This window comes from Jaculus jaculus, chromosome 11 (genome assembly GCF_020740685.1).
Source record: "Jaculus jaculus isolate mJacJac1 chromosome 11, mJacJac1.mat.Y.cur, whole genome shotgun sequence".
Classification (NCBI taxonomy): Eukaryota; Metazoa; Chordata; class Mammalia; order Rodentia; family Dipodidae; genus Jaculus; species Jaculus jaculus.
In genome coordinates, this window is record NC_059112.1 from 634,721 (window position 1) to 648,945 (window position 14,225).

General features: G+C 40.7%; 1 protein-coding gene across 1 annotated transcript in view; it reads right to left on the bottom strand.

Moving 5' to 3' along the window:
* The window catches only part of Shroom3 (shroom family member 3), a 371,082-nt gene that overhangs the window by 281,825 nt on the left and 75,032 nt on the right, over positions 1-14,225 (bottom strand). The window lies entirely within an intron of this gene.

Here is a 14,225-nt window from a genome sequence, read left to right on the forward strand (position 1 = left end):
CCGTGAGCCCATAGCTTTCCTTCATTGCCATTACATGGTCCTGGCACCTCTAACATTATTAGGTCCCCATTGCAATTTGGGGTTCACCTTCACAGCTTCACACAGTGGCCTCGCAGGGCATCCTTGAAGGAACATTGACCCTGCCTCACATGCTTAGTGTCACTGGCTCTCTGGAACTATGGTAAAATACTCTGTGGCCTTCTCAATCTTGTATCTTTCATCCTTCCAAAAGCAGTACCATATAAGTGATGCCACCAACTTCTGCTATCAGATCAACTCATGGAATATATCTATAGCAGCCTGTATGCTGACTTTGGGAAGCAGAGGTCTCCTTCATCATTTTTTCGTTAGGCTTTTTGCTTTCAAAAAAGAATTCACATTATTCCTATCTTGAGCTTTCAATGGGTTGGGTCTTGCATTCAGAACATCTTTCCTATTGTCCTGTTGTCCTAGTACCGAGCAGTTATCTTCTCTTTAATGGTGGTAATGTCTTTAACAATTACTGTTGAAGCCAATGCAGTTTCTATACCTGAGATTTTAAAAAATTTGTTTATTTTTATTTATTTATTTGAGAGTGATAGAGAGAGAAGGGAAGGGAGAGAGAGAATGAGTGTCCTAGGACCTCCAGTCACTGCAAACAAACTCCAGATGTATGTGCCACCTTGTGCATCTGGCTTATATGGGTCTTGGGGACTCGAGCCTTGAACTGGGGTCCTTAGGCTTCACATGCAAGCGCTTAACCACTAAGCCATCTCTCCATCCCTGTACCTGAGATTTTAAACATGTTTACATTTCTTTCATTGACAAGCATTGTATTTTTTATATCTGTTGCCTCTACATTTTGGTCTCTTTCACTATAGATTTTAATCAGGGAAACTAAAAGAAGCCACACCATAGCCTTAATGCTTTTCACCTTGAAATTTCCTCTACCAAACACATTAGTCTATAATTTTTAAATTTAACTTTGCTCAAGTTCTCATGACATGAGCAGAAGTCAATCAGCTGCTCTGCCAGAGTATAACATGGACTGCCTCTAGCTCATTCCCAATAGAGTCCTTATTCCCTCTGAAACTTTACAAGTCATGCATCCATTGTTGACATTTCTCTCAGCCTTCGGTTCTTTCAAATTCCCACCAGAATACTCGTTAAACTCTGTTTATAGAATTTTAAAGCTTCTCTAGTCCAAAGCTCCAAGTCCTTCCAAATTCCCTTCCTACAAGCTAGTTCCAAAAGACCAAGGACCACATGGTCAGGTTTATCACAACAACAGCCTCATGTCTCAATATCAATTTTCTGTATCAGTTACTTTCTCATAGCTGGAAAAGTGAAAAAACCATACCAAACCAGAAGCAGACAGGAAGGCTTAAGAGTTCCAGAGGGGAGAAACCATCATGGTGGGGAAAGCATGACAGTAGCAGGCAGCCAGTTTACATCATGACATCAACAGGGAGAAAGCAGAAAGAGAGAGACGAGAGAGAGAGAGAGAGAGAGAGGCATAGAGAAAAAGACAGAGACAGAGAAAGAGAGACAGACAGAGAGAGGAATGCTGAATGCTCATCTAGCTTTCTTCTTTTTATACAGTCCAGAAACCCAGCCTATGGAATGGTACCATACATACTTAGGGTGGGTCCTCCCACTTCAAGTAAACTAATCTAGAAAATTCCTCACAGATGTGACTGAAGATTTGTTTCCACGTGGATTCTAAATCTTATCAAGTTAACAGCCAGAGATTAACCATCATACCCTCCTACCCAAAACCAAAACACACACACAAAAGAACCTTCAAAACTATAAATACAAGGAGAAAAATCATGAATTGATTAAGAGTTTATTCAGGAAACACTGTTTTAAGCAAATAGTAACCAAATTTATCTTCTATTGGAAAGATATAGTTTTCTTTTACTAAATAGAGTTATGAGTTAATTTAATTCAACTACAAAGAAATAAAACTACTCCTTATATAACCTGGCATTTGGAATTATACTTTTTTTTTTTTTCTTTTGGATTTTCGAGGTAGTGTCTCACTCTAGCCAAAGCTGACCTGGAATTCACTCTGTAGTCTCGGGGTGCCTCAAACTCAAGGCGATCCTCCTACCTCTGCCTCCCAAGTGCTGGGCTTAAAGGCGTGCGCCACCACGCCCGGCTGGAGTTATACAAGTTTATTCCTGCACATGTTGCAGTAAAAATTAGTTCATTGTTACCATTTTGATTTTATGTCAAATTTCAGAATGTGTGGTGCTGTCTTAAAGGATATTAACCGGCCGGGAGCTAGCGGGCGGGCGGGTGTCCAGTCGCACGCCCTGTGAGCGCGGCTGCCCGCAGCCACGGCGGCCGGGTCCATGAAGGAGAGGCGCCCGCGACCTGTACTGGCGGCGTCGGGACGAGCACGCGGAGCACGCGGCGCGGTGCGGGCAGCTGCGGAGCTCGGAGCTCGTTCGCGGCGAGCTGTCCCCAGCAGTGGATAAAGTATTTCGATAAAAGAAGAGACTATTTAAAATTCAAGGAAAAGTTTGAAGCAGGACAGTTTCAGCCTTCAAAATCAACTGAAAACTGCTAGGCTCGTCCTAAACTTCTTACAGAGGCTGAACATTTTCTTCTGGACTTTCAAAAGTGCAATGATGATTCTGGGACAACAGCAGTTTGAATTATGGTACATGTCAGTACTTCCTCCTGTGTGTGACATTTAACTAAAATGGCTAGGGAGCAGAAGAGCCCATAATTCAAATGATGAAGAACTGAAATAAAATGTTATCAAGTAGAGTTACCTTTAATTTAGTAAGAAATTTATTTTAAGAAAAAGCAAAAAATTAAAGACCATTATTAAAAGTTAAAAAAAGATATTAACCATGATTCCAGCAATTAGAATTAATCTTTTAGAAGGTATACTACTAAACATTGTGGCTGTCATCCCAACATCCATCCCTTCCTCGATTGTGCATTGTTCATAATGTCTAAATCAGCAGGGCAATGCCACTGCTAGTACTGCAGGGATCGGCTCAGAAAAGACAAATCTTAGCCAGCCAGTGCTTGACACTTCCCACCACAGGGGCCAGTCCTGAGCCATTCAGACAATATTGTGGACCGTCTCTGGGAATGTGGAAAAAAATTGGCCTCCCTTTGGAAATGAACACTGAAGTACAGAGTCAACCTTAGATGGAAATTTATGTCATTAAGAAGTAAGTAAAAAAGCTGGAGAGATGGCTTAGCGGTTAAGGTGCTTGCCTGCAAAGCTGAAGGACCCAGGTTTGACTCCCCAGGACCCACATAAGCCAAATGCACAAGGGGGCACATGCATCTGGAGTTCATTTGCAGTGGCTAGAAGCCCTGGTGGACCCATTCTCTCTCTCTCTCTCTACCTGCCTGTTTCTGTATCTCTCTCAAATAAATAAATAAAAATAAAATATTTTTTAAAAAGATTTTTACTTATTTATTTGAGAGTGACAGAGAGAGAAAGAGGCAGATAGAGACAGAGAGAGAATGGGCGTGCCAAGGCTTCCAGCCTCTGCAAACAAATTCCAGAGGCCTCCAACCGGAGTCCTTAGGCTTCACAGGCAAGCCCTTAACTGCTACACCATCTCTCCAGCCCCAAAATAAAATATATTTTTTTTAAAAAGTAAATAAAAAATGTTTGGCAAATTACTAAATCAAAGCCAGCCTGTCAACATTACTTCTGATTTTTCCAGTGCCCAATTATTTAATCTCTTTATTGTCTTATGCAACTGGAGATTTTTTTTTTCTTTCAATTACATGCAACTAAGGTAAAAAAAAAAAAAAAAAAAAGCCCTGAAATGTTACGTTTGGGGAAAGCAACTTTCTCAGTGTCTAACCCTAAAAGGATAAGTAATATCTTGTAAGAGTGACCTCATCCTTCAGTGCTTTGATCTCAAAGGGTATTCACTAAGAAAAACAAATACAGAAATAAAACAAAATTCTGGACTGGAGATTGCAGCTTAGTTGGTGGAGTGATTGCCTAGCATGTACAAAGCCCTGGGTTCCATCATCAGCACCACATATATCTGTAATCCCAGTGCTGGGGAGGTGGAGGCAGGAGAATCAGAAGGTGTTATCCTTGACTACACAGCAATTTCAAGGACAGCCTGGAACACATGAAACTCCACTGGAATGAGGGAAAGAGAAAGGGAGGATAAAAGGAATCCATGAAGTGAAAAACCCTTATTTTCCATACACCATATTTGTCTTCCCTCTAACTATGGTATCAACACTTCCTGTGACCTCTGTGCAATGGATCTATCTCTCTTTGGCCCCTTCTTTTTACTTTAGGGTAGGAAGAGAAAAAAGAGAAAGAAAAAAAAAAAAAAAAAGAAAGGAAGGAAGGAAGAAAAGAAAGGCCAGTAGGCAGGCATCTGCCACTCTTGCTTTTCTCCGACCATCTGAGTGAAACATTCCTTATTAGTTTTTGAATAAAACTAGGAATGTGTGCTCCTATTATTAGGAGATATTGGGTGTCTCCAAGAGAACAATTCATTCCACAAATTCCACGACAGCTCAACCAGATGATGCAAGTAGCAGAAAGTACATGCGGATTGCTGTTGGGATATCCAGCTAGCAAGGTCTCACCTAAATTCTTTTCTTTCCTTTTTCTTTTTTGTTTTTTTGAGGTATGGTCTCACTCTAGCTCAGGCTGACCTGGAATTTACTATGTAGTCTCAGGTGGCCTCGAACTCACTGTGATCCTTCTACTTCTGCCTTCTAAGTGCTGGAATTAAAGGCATGCGCCACCGCGCCTGGCCTCACCTAAATTCTTGCTCACATGCCACTCCTGGGCTCTTCTGGTAATCTCCCAGACCAGAGTTTAGGAAAAGCCAGTGGACAAGGCACTATCAATTTACAAACACTTACTTTACAATGCAACAGTTAAAAATAACCTGCAAGAGACTGCCCCTGACTGCTTCAGGGAAGGCTATTGTCCTCTGTAGTGGGCAGTGCACCCAAGACTTCCTCCCAGAGGCCTTCTTTCCCACAGTCAGATATTTCCTTCCTGTGGCTGCAATGTTCAAAGGAGGCCACTATCTACAGAGGGTCCTATTTCCAAGTTCCCATTTACTCTTTGCCTTTGGGATAGACAAGTCACACGCTGGCTGGCCCACAGGGGAAAAGCACAAAGGAACTGATGAGCATTTTTTTTTTCAACTTCAAAAGACATGAGGATCTTTAAAAAAAAAGTCTCATTCCCAAGCTTGGTTTCAGTTCACGAAATAGATAGTGAGGTCAGGAGAAAGTCTAAGAGCCAACCTCCAGGCTGCTCCAGAGATTTAGAAACCGTTAAGGCTGGGGAAGAGAGGAGGGAGGAAACTTGTTTCCATTGTGATACAGGGGGAAATGTTGAACAATAAAGAATTGGGGCCCACATCCATGTTGAAGCAAGGTGGGGTTTAGAATCAGTACCCTAATTATAAGAGCTACATTTGAAGAGCTCCTTTACTTAGAGGAACCATAACAAGAACCTTTTACACTCTGCTAAAAGAATTTAGAGCTGGTGCATGCCTATAATTGCAGCATTCAGGAGACCATGGCGGGAGGATTGCTACTGTTAGATCAGGCTGTGCTACATAGTGAGTTCAAGGTCAGCATGGGCTACATAGTAAGACCATTATCTCAAAACAAAACAAAATAAAGCCAGGCATGGTGGTACAGCTTTACTTCTAGTACCTGGGAGGCTGAGGTAGGAGGATAGCTGTGACTTTGAGGCCAGCCTGGGCTGAGTAAGTTCAGGTCAGCTTGGGCTAGAGTGAGACTGCTTCAAAAAACTTGCAGGGGGGCTGGAGAGATGGCTTAGCGGTTAAGCGCTTGCCTGTGAAGCCTAAGGACCCCGGTTCAAGGCTTGGTTCCCCAGGTCCCATGTTAGCCAGATGCACAAGGGGGCGCACGCGTCTGGAGTTCGTTTGCAGAGGCTGGAAGCCCTGGTGCGCCCATTCTCTCTCTCTCCCTCTATCTGTCTTTCTCTCTGTGTCTGTCTCTCTCAAATAAATAAATAAATAACTTAAAAAAAAAAAACTTGCAGGGCTAGGGAGATGGATCAACAGTTAAGGCACTTGCCTGCAAAGCCAAAGGACTCAGATTTGATTCCCCAGGACCCACGTAAACCACTTGTACCAAGTGGCACATGTGTCTGGAGATTGTTTGCAGCTGCTGGGGGCCCTGACATGCCCATTCTCTCTTCTTCTTTCTATCTGCCTCTCTCTCTGTCTCAAATAAAGAAATAAAAATTAGGGCTTGAAAGAAATAAAATTTTGGGCTGACTTAGCAGTTAAGGGACTCATCTGCAAAGCCTCAGATCTCATGTTTGAATCTCCATGTTTGAATAAGCCAGATGCACAGTGACAAAAGCGCACAATGTTGCACATGCACACGAGAGGGTGCATATGTCTGGAGTTCATTTGCAGTGGTTGAGGCCTGGTGTGCCCATTCTCTCTCTCTCTCTCTCTTTCTCTCTCTCTCTCTGCCTGTTTCTCTCAAATAGGTAATTAAGAAAAAAGAAATAAAAATTTAAAAACCAGAAAAATATTTTTTAAAAACTACCCCCCCTGCAAAACTACATTAAGAAAGTAAACTTATTAAAAAATATGCAAAAGACTGGGACATGGTGGCTCACGCCTTTAATCCCAGCACTTGGGAGGCAGAGGTAGAAAGCTCACCATGAGCTCAAGACCACCTGAGACTACATAGTGAGTTCCAGGTCAGCCTGGGATAGAGTGAGAGCTTTCCTTGAAAACAAATGATAAATAAATAAATAAATAAAATGCAAAAGAACACATTTTGAAGAATTTTTATTATTCATTATATTAAAGCAAATATATTCCATTATTATATTACAGCAAAATATAATAATGAAAGAGAAAAAAGGAAAATATGTAAATGACACAAAAAGATATTTAACATCACTAGCAATTAGGGTAATGCAAATCAAAACCACAATAAGATGTTATTACATACTTGCTGCAATAATTAAAATTAATAGATAATAATAATATCAAGTGCTGGCAAGCTATGGAGAAATACTGACTCCCAAATATTGGTGATAGTAACGTAAAATGTTATAACCACTCTGAAAATAGTATTCCTGGGCATTATCCCAGAAGAATGAAACCTTATGTTGATATAATCTGTACACAATTGTTCATAGCAGCTTTATTTGTGATAGCTTAAAACTGGAAACAATCAAGATGTCCCTCAAATGGTAAGTGGTGAAACTAACAGTTGAACAGTTACACCATGAAATAGTTATTAATAGTCAAAAGAATCTCTGCCTAACATTCTCAAAATTACAAAATTAGAAACAAAAAACAGATTAGTGGTTGCTGGAGGTTAGGAATAGGAGTTGGGGGGCAGTGAGCAGTGTGTAGACTGCCACTGGCCATAAGGACCTACATATGTGACAACATATGTGGCCAGGATTCCCACAAAGCAGGTGTCCATGATGCAAAGAGTTGAGGAAGTGCATGGGCATTTTTTTTCAATTTATTTATTTATTAGGCAGGGAACTGACATATGAGCTTTGTATCAGTATCAAACTTCTGATTCTGATATTGTACTATAATTATGTAAGATGGAACCACTGGGTGATGGGCACAGCAGATCTCTGTACTACCTGGTTCAACATACTGAAGTCTCTCAGCCTAATCCAGATGCTGTGAATTTGTGTGGTTTGGGCTCTTCAACAGCAGTGAATACACTGGTCATTTCCTGCTGTCTGTGCCCACATTTCCATGTTTTCACTTTCAGGCCAACTAGTTCTGGTTAGGGTTAGCATTAGCAGCGACCATACCCCCAACCCTGCCACACTAGATATGCAGAAATGCTTGGTAGACATGGCTGTTCTTTTGTCCTGGACTCAAATATGGAAGGATGGAGGCTGGGAACCTTAAGAAAGGTATGCAAATAACATGCTCGTCAGGGAAACAGAAGTAAGATGTGGGGAAAGAAATCAATGTCAGAGGAAGCTGTTTTAGCTCATGTCCTGTCATACCTACTTTTGAACTGTTGTACTTGGAAGCCAACATATATTCTAAGCTCCACAGCATGAAGTCCAAGGTAGGTTGCCCTCACATCTGGATACTTAGAAGTTAAGTGCAGTACAGGGACTAAAAATGCTCATTTTTTTTTTTTTTTTTTGAGGCAGCCCAACAGACTGCCTTTTTTTAATGACAGAGAGAGAGAGAGAATTGACACACCAGGGTCTCCAGCCACTGCAATGAAACTCCAGATGCGTGCATCCTCTTGTGCGCATGTGTGACCTTGTGCACTCTGTCACTGTGTGCCCTGCTTATATGGGACCTGGAGAGTCAAACATGAATTGTTAGGCTTTGCACATAAATGCCTTACCTGATAAACCATCTCTCCAGCCTCCAAATGCTCTTCCTTTAAAACAAACAATGGGGCTGGAGAGAGAGATTAGTGGTTAAGACACTTGCCTGTGAAACCAAAGGACCAAGGTTCAATTCCCAGGACCCACGTAAGCCAGACGCACAAGGTGGCACATGCATCTGGAGTTTGTTTGCAATGGCTGGATGCCTTGGTGCACCCATTCTCTCTCTCTCCCCTCCCCTTTCTCTCTCTGCCTCTTCCTTTCTCTCTAATAAATAAATAAATTGAAAAAAAATGCCCATGCACTTCCTCAACAATTTGCATCATGGACACCTGCTTTGTGGGAATCCTGGCCACAAATCTATTGAAACTACCCTTGAATGGGCTGGTGGTGAAGCCAACACCCTCCCATGGAGGTGTACCGGAAGCATGGTATAGGAAGAACTGTTTTATTAAGTACAGAAAGATAGGGGTCTCCTAGGTCAGTAATATTTAGGTCCCTATCCCTCTCTAACTCCACATTCCAGCTAGTGCTGATGACCATTTTGCTTATAAATTCCTTCTGTATGACTCTGTTTTGGCCTTCCTTTTGGCAACTCACCTCTTCAATACTATACTCCCCAGTCGTCTTTCTTGGGTTTGACCCTGCCTGGTCCCTGTCCCCCTCCCTTGACCATTACCAGAATGTCTGAGGCCCCTGCCTTTTCTCTTCTCTAGGCCCTAGTCCAAGAAAATAGGACTTTTCCACTTTACTCTGAGACCTGAGTCTCTAGTAGAGAAAAAGAAAAGTCATCACTTTGCCACATTATGCAGACTACTCCCCTAATAAAATTGTTACACTGATTGATTCTCCTTGGCTCATGATGGGACTATATCTTGATAAACCCACTGTGAGTGAAAAATGTCATAAACCAAAAATGCATTCAACAAACCTAAGCTACTGCACACCATACCTTAACAATATAGTAATCATCTCCAATTCCATCCATATTGTCACCAGTGCAGATTTCATTTTTTATAGATGAATAATATTCAATTTTTCATATCACCACATTTTCTTTTTAAAAATTATTTATTTATTTGAGAGAGTGAGAGACAGAAAGAGAATGAATATGGGTGTGCCAGGTCCTCTTGGCACTACAGTGAATTCCAGATACATTGTGCACCTTATTTTACATGGGTGCTGGAGAATTAGACCCAGACTGGTATGCTTTGTAAGCAAATGCCTTTAAATGCTAAGTCATCTCCCCAGCCCAATACCATATTTTCTTTAATCATTCATCAACTGATAGACACCTATAATGATTCTATATTTTAGCTACTGTGACTAAGGCTGCAACAACATGGAAGTACTGGCATCTGACTTCATCTCCTTTGGATATATACCCAGGAGATTTGCTAGATCATCTGGTAGGCTTTTTTTTTTTTTTCAAGGTAGGGTCTTGCTCTAGTCCAGGCTGACCTGGAATCACTATGTAGTCTCAGAATGGCCTCAAACTCACAACTCCTCTTACCTCTGCCTCCCAAGTGCTGGGATTAAAGGTATGCACCACCACACTGACTATCTTTAGTTTTTGAAGAATTTGTCTCTATATTGTTTCCCTAAACAGCTACTTCTTAATACTTTAGTATGTAGCTTTCATCTTTCATGAATAAAGATTTTTTTTTTTTTTGAGTACACATGAGGGAGAGAGGCAGACAGAGAGTGAGAGACAGAATAGGCATGCTAGGGCCTCCAGCCACTGCAAATGAACTCCAGATGCATGTACTATTTTGTGCATCTGGCTTACATGGGTCCTGGGGAATCAAACCAAGGTCCTTTGGCTTTGCAGGCAAATGCCTTAACCACTAAGCCATCCCTCCAGCCCAAAGATATTTTCTTTTATAATCATAATATCAAGATGGGAAAATGTTACATTAATAAAATACTATATAATATAGAGTATATTGTCAAACTTCTCAATTGTTCTAACATGGCCTTTATACCTTAAAAGACAAAGCAAAATAGACTAGCATCCAATCAAAGCTCATTCGTTGTATTTAATTATTGTGTTCTTAAATTTCCTTATTCTGCAAATAATTCCTTGCTTTTCTTTTTTTTTTTTTAACTTTATTTTTATTTATTTATTTGAGAGAGAGAAAGAGAGAGAATGCCTCCAGCAACTGCAAACAAACTCCAGATGTATGTTCTGGGGAAACAAACCGAAGTCCTATGGCCTTGCAGGCAAATGCCTTAATTGCTAAGCCATCTCTCCAGCCTCAATTTCTTGCTTTTTATCATATTTATCCTTTCTAGATGCTGTCATTTTCAAAGAGTCCAATAGTTTTACTTGTTGCCTCATCTGGACTTGACTGTTTCTTTTTGTTTGGATTCAGATTAAATACCTGGAAAAAAAATCACAAGGGTTCTTTCTGTTTGTTTGTTTATTTTGTTTTTTTCGAGGTAGGGTCTCACTCTAGTCCAGGCTGACCTGGAATTCACTATGTAGTCTCAGGCTGGCCTTGGACTCAGGGTGATGCTCCTACTTCTGCCTCCTGAGTGCTAGGATTAAAGGCATGCACCACCATGCCCTGCCACAAGGGTTCTTTTTTAAAAACATATTTTTATTTATTTATTTGCAAGGAGAGAGAGAGAGAAAGAGATAATGGGCACACAAGGGCCTCTAGCCACTGCAAATGAATACCAGATGCATGTGCTACTTTGTGCATCTGGCTTTACACGGGTACTGAACCTGGGTTGTCCAGTGTCCTTAGGCTTTGCAGGCAAGCACTTTAACTGCTAAGCCATCACTCCAGCCCCACAAAGTTTCTTTAAATTTTTTTTTAAATTATTTGAGGGGCTGTAGAGGTGGCTTAGCAGTTAAGTGCTTGCCTGTGAAGCCTAAGGACCCCTGTTCAAGGCTCAATTCCCCAGGACCCACGTAAGCACAAGGAGGCACATGCATCAGGCTCTGATGTGCCCATTCTCTCTCTTTCTCTCTCTCTGTAACTCTCAAATAAATAAAAATGCACAAAATATTATTTGAGAGAGAGAAAGAGGCACACACAGAGAGAGACTGAGTATAGGTGCACCAGGGCCTCCAGCCACTGCAAACGAACTCCAGACACATGTGCCACATTGTGCATCTGGCTTTATGTGGGTACTGGGGAGTCAAATCTGGTCCAACAGGCTTTGTAAGCAAGTGCCTTAATCACTGAACCATCTCCCCAGCCCAAGGGTTCTTAAGTCCTTAGTACATCACATAAGGAAGCATAAGGTAATATGAGATTTGATTGCCAACACCCACTATTGGTAATACTAAGTTTGACCACTTGGTCAAAGTGCACGATTGAGCCCAGCATGGTGTCATACACCTTTAATCACAGCATTCAGGAGGCAGAGGTAGGAGGATCATTGTGAGTTTGAGGCCACCCTGAGACTACATGGTGAAGTCCAAGTCAGCCTGGGCTAGAGTGAGAATCCACATCAAAAAAAATTTTAAAAGCATGATTGTGACTTCTTATACTCCCACTACTTCTCAGGACAGTGAAACATTATAGAATAAATGAATGAGAGACTTATGAAGTACAGTAATATATTAAAAAAAATACAAAGTGAGTGAATTTAGCAATACATTCAACTTCTTAGTCACCTTCATATCTCTTGCTAATCATAGATGTAACAGGTACTCTAGAAAATCAAATCATCTCCACTTCTACAATGGTAATATTCTGTATGAAAAATGAAAATGAAATGACTGTGCAAGAATAATGGAATTAGCTTGTACAGAAATCTACTGTCATCTTAGGAGTTTTGGGACTTAGTTGTCAGGGTGGTTCTATGTAATACTATTTTTATTTATTTATTTATTTGTGAGAGGGAAGGAGAGAGAAAGAGGCAGAGAGAGGGAGAGAGAGAATGGGCAGGCCAGGGCCTCCAGCCCCTGCAAATGAAAATGGGCAGGCCAGGGCCTCCAGCCCCTGCAAAACTCCAGACACGTGTGCCCCCTTGTTCATCTGGCTTATGTGGGTCCTGGGGAATTGAACCTAGGTCCTTTGGCTTTGCAGGCAAATGCTTTAACCACTAGGGCTGCAGAGATGGCTTAGCAGTCAAGGTGTTTGCCTGCAAAGCTAAAGAACCTTGGTTTGATTCCCCAGGACCCATGTAAACCAAATGCACAAGGTGATACATGTGTTTGGAGTTCATTTGCAGTGGCTGGAGGCCTTGATGAGCTCACTCTCTCTCTCTTTCTCTCTCACTCTCTCAAATAAATGAAATAAAATTAAACTTTTTTTAAAAAGCAAAGTATTCACATACCTGTATCTATCAATAAACATGGTGATACCTAAAAAAAAAATTATGGGGACAGGGAGATGGCCCAATGGTTAAAGGTATTCACTCTGTAAGCTTGCCAGCCATAATTCTGACCCTCAGCACCTATAAGGATAGCAAACTGATGCACACATCTATAATTCCAATGTGCCTACAGAAACAGGACGTGAAGTCAAGAGATTTCCAAAGTTCACAGGCCAGCTAGACTGGCCTTCTCAGCAGCAAACAGCAAGACCTTGTCTCAAACAAGGTAGAAGAAAAGGACCAACATCCCAAGGTTATCATCTGGTAATCATATGCATGCCATGGCATGCACGTGTCCATACACACACATATACATTCACATACACATTTTTTTCAAAAAGCAAATCATATTAATACTATAGTTTTCTTCCAAGATAGTCTTAGGTCCTAGCAATTGAGGTCAATTTCCAGTGTTAGCTAATATAATAGCAACATTAGGATAATTTTGAAACATGTCTATCTTTTGATACACATGTACTTTAGAGCTCATAAAACTCCAAGGCTTTGGCTAACTATAAATCCATTTCTGCTCACCATATTTAGTCACAGGTCAATATTTTTTCAAAGAAAGTGAACTTTAATCAAACTCTTTGAGGGAATGTTAGGGATTAGACTGTGAATGATTAAACTGAACATAACACCAGCCACAGAAAGCTAACCCAAATCTGTTGATGGAAATAGTGTCCCTTGATTGCCATAAGAGAATGTATTGAGTCTCACACACAGTAAGAAATTCTCTTCTGTAATATGTACTTGCTAAGCTTAGCTGCCCAAATATTGAGAGAAGCTGAAATGACTGCTCTAGTTGGCTTGATCTGAATTAACTCCACACATTCAGTATACTATGGGAATACCCTTATAAAGAAAAGTTAATGAATTTCTCCTTGTTTCAATATTTAGAAGGAGGTATAGCATGAGGCAAATGGAAGCTTGAGTGACATTAATAGAAATATATGAAATAGGAAAATGCAGTTCATGAGCAGATAGCACCTAGGACTGTATTTGCTTCCAAGCTTCATTTTGAGAAATACAGAGGTTACCTGGCTCACATATAGAAGTGTCATCTAGCAATGGTGTTAGGAGGGAAAGCTCAGAGCTAAGACATTTGGGTTAAAGGTTAGGCAATGTTACTTAGTAAGTTTATAACTTTAAATATATTATTTAAATTTCTCTAGGCCTCAGTTTGCTTAACTGTAAAATTGAGGTAATAGTCACTTTACAGAATTATTGTGAAATTTATATTAACATATTCATATAAATAAATGCAAACATATCTATTGATTACAATAACATCTGGGATGCCATATTATGTACTGAATAAATGTTAGCTATTATTAGTGTTGCTGTCATCAAGAGCTGCGATAATGAAACAGGGGAACATTAAAAAGGAGACTTGTAGGGACATGCCTGGTCTCTTCAAAGTCTTGAAATTCTGCCAAGAAGCACACAGATTAGATGAATTCTGTTTGACCCTGGAAGCAGATACAATATCAAAGAGTATAAATTACAAGAATCTAGATTTGTGTTCTATATAAAAGGAACCTAATTTTAATGGCCAGAGTTA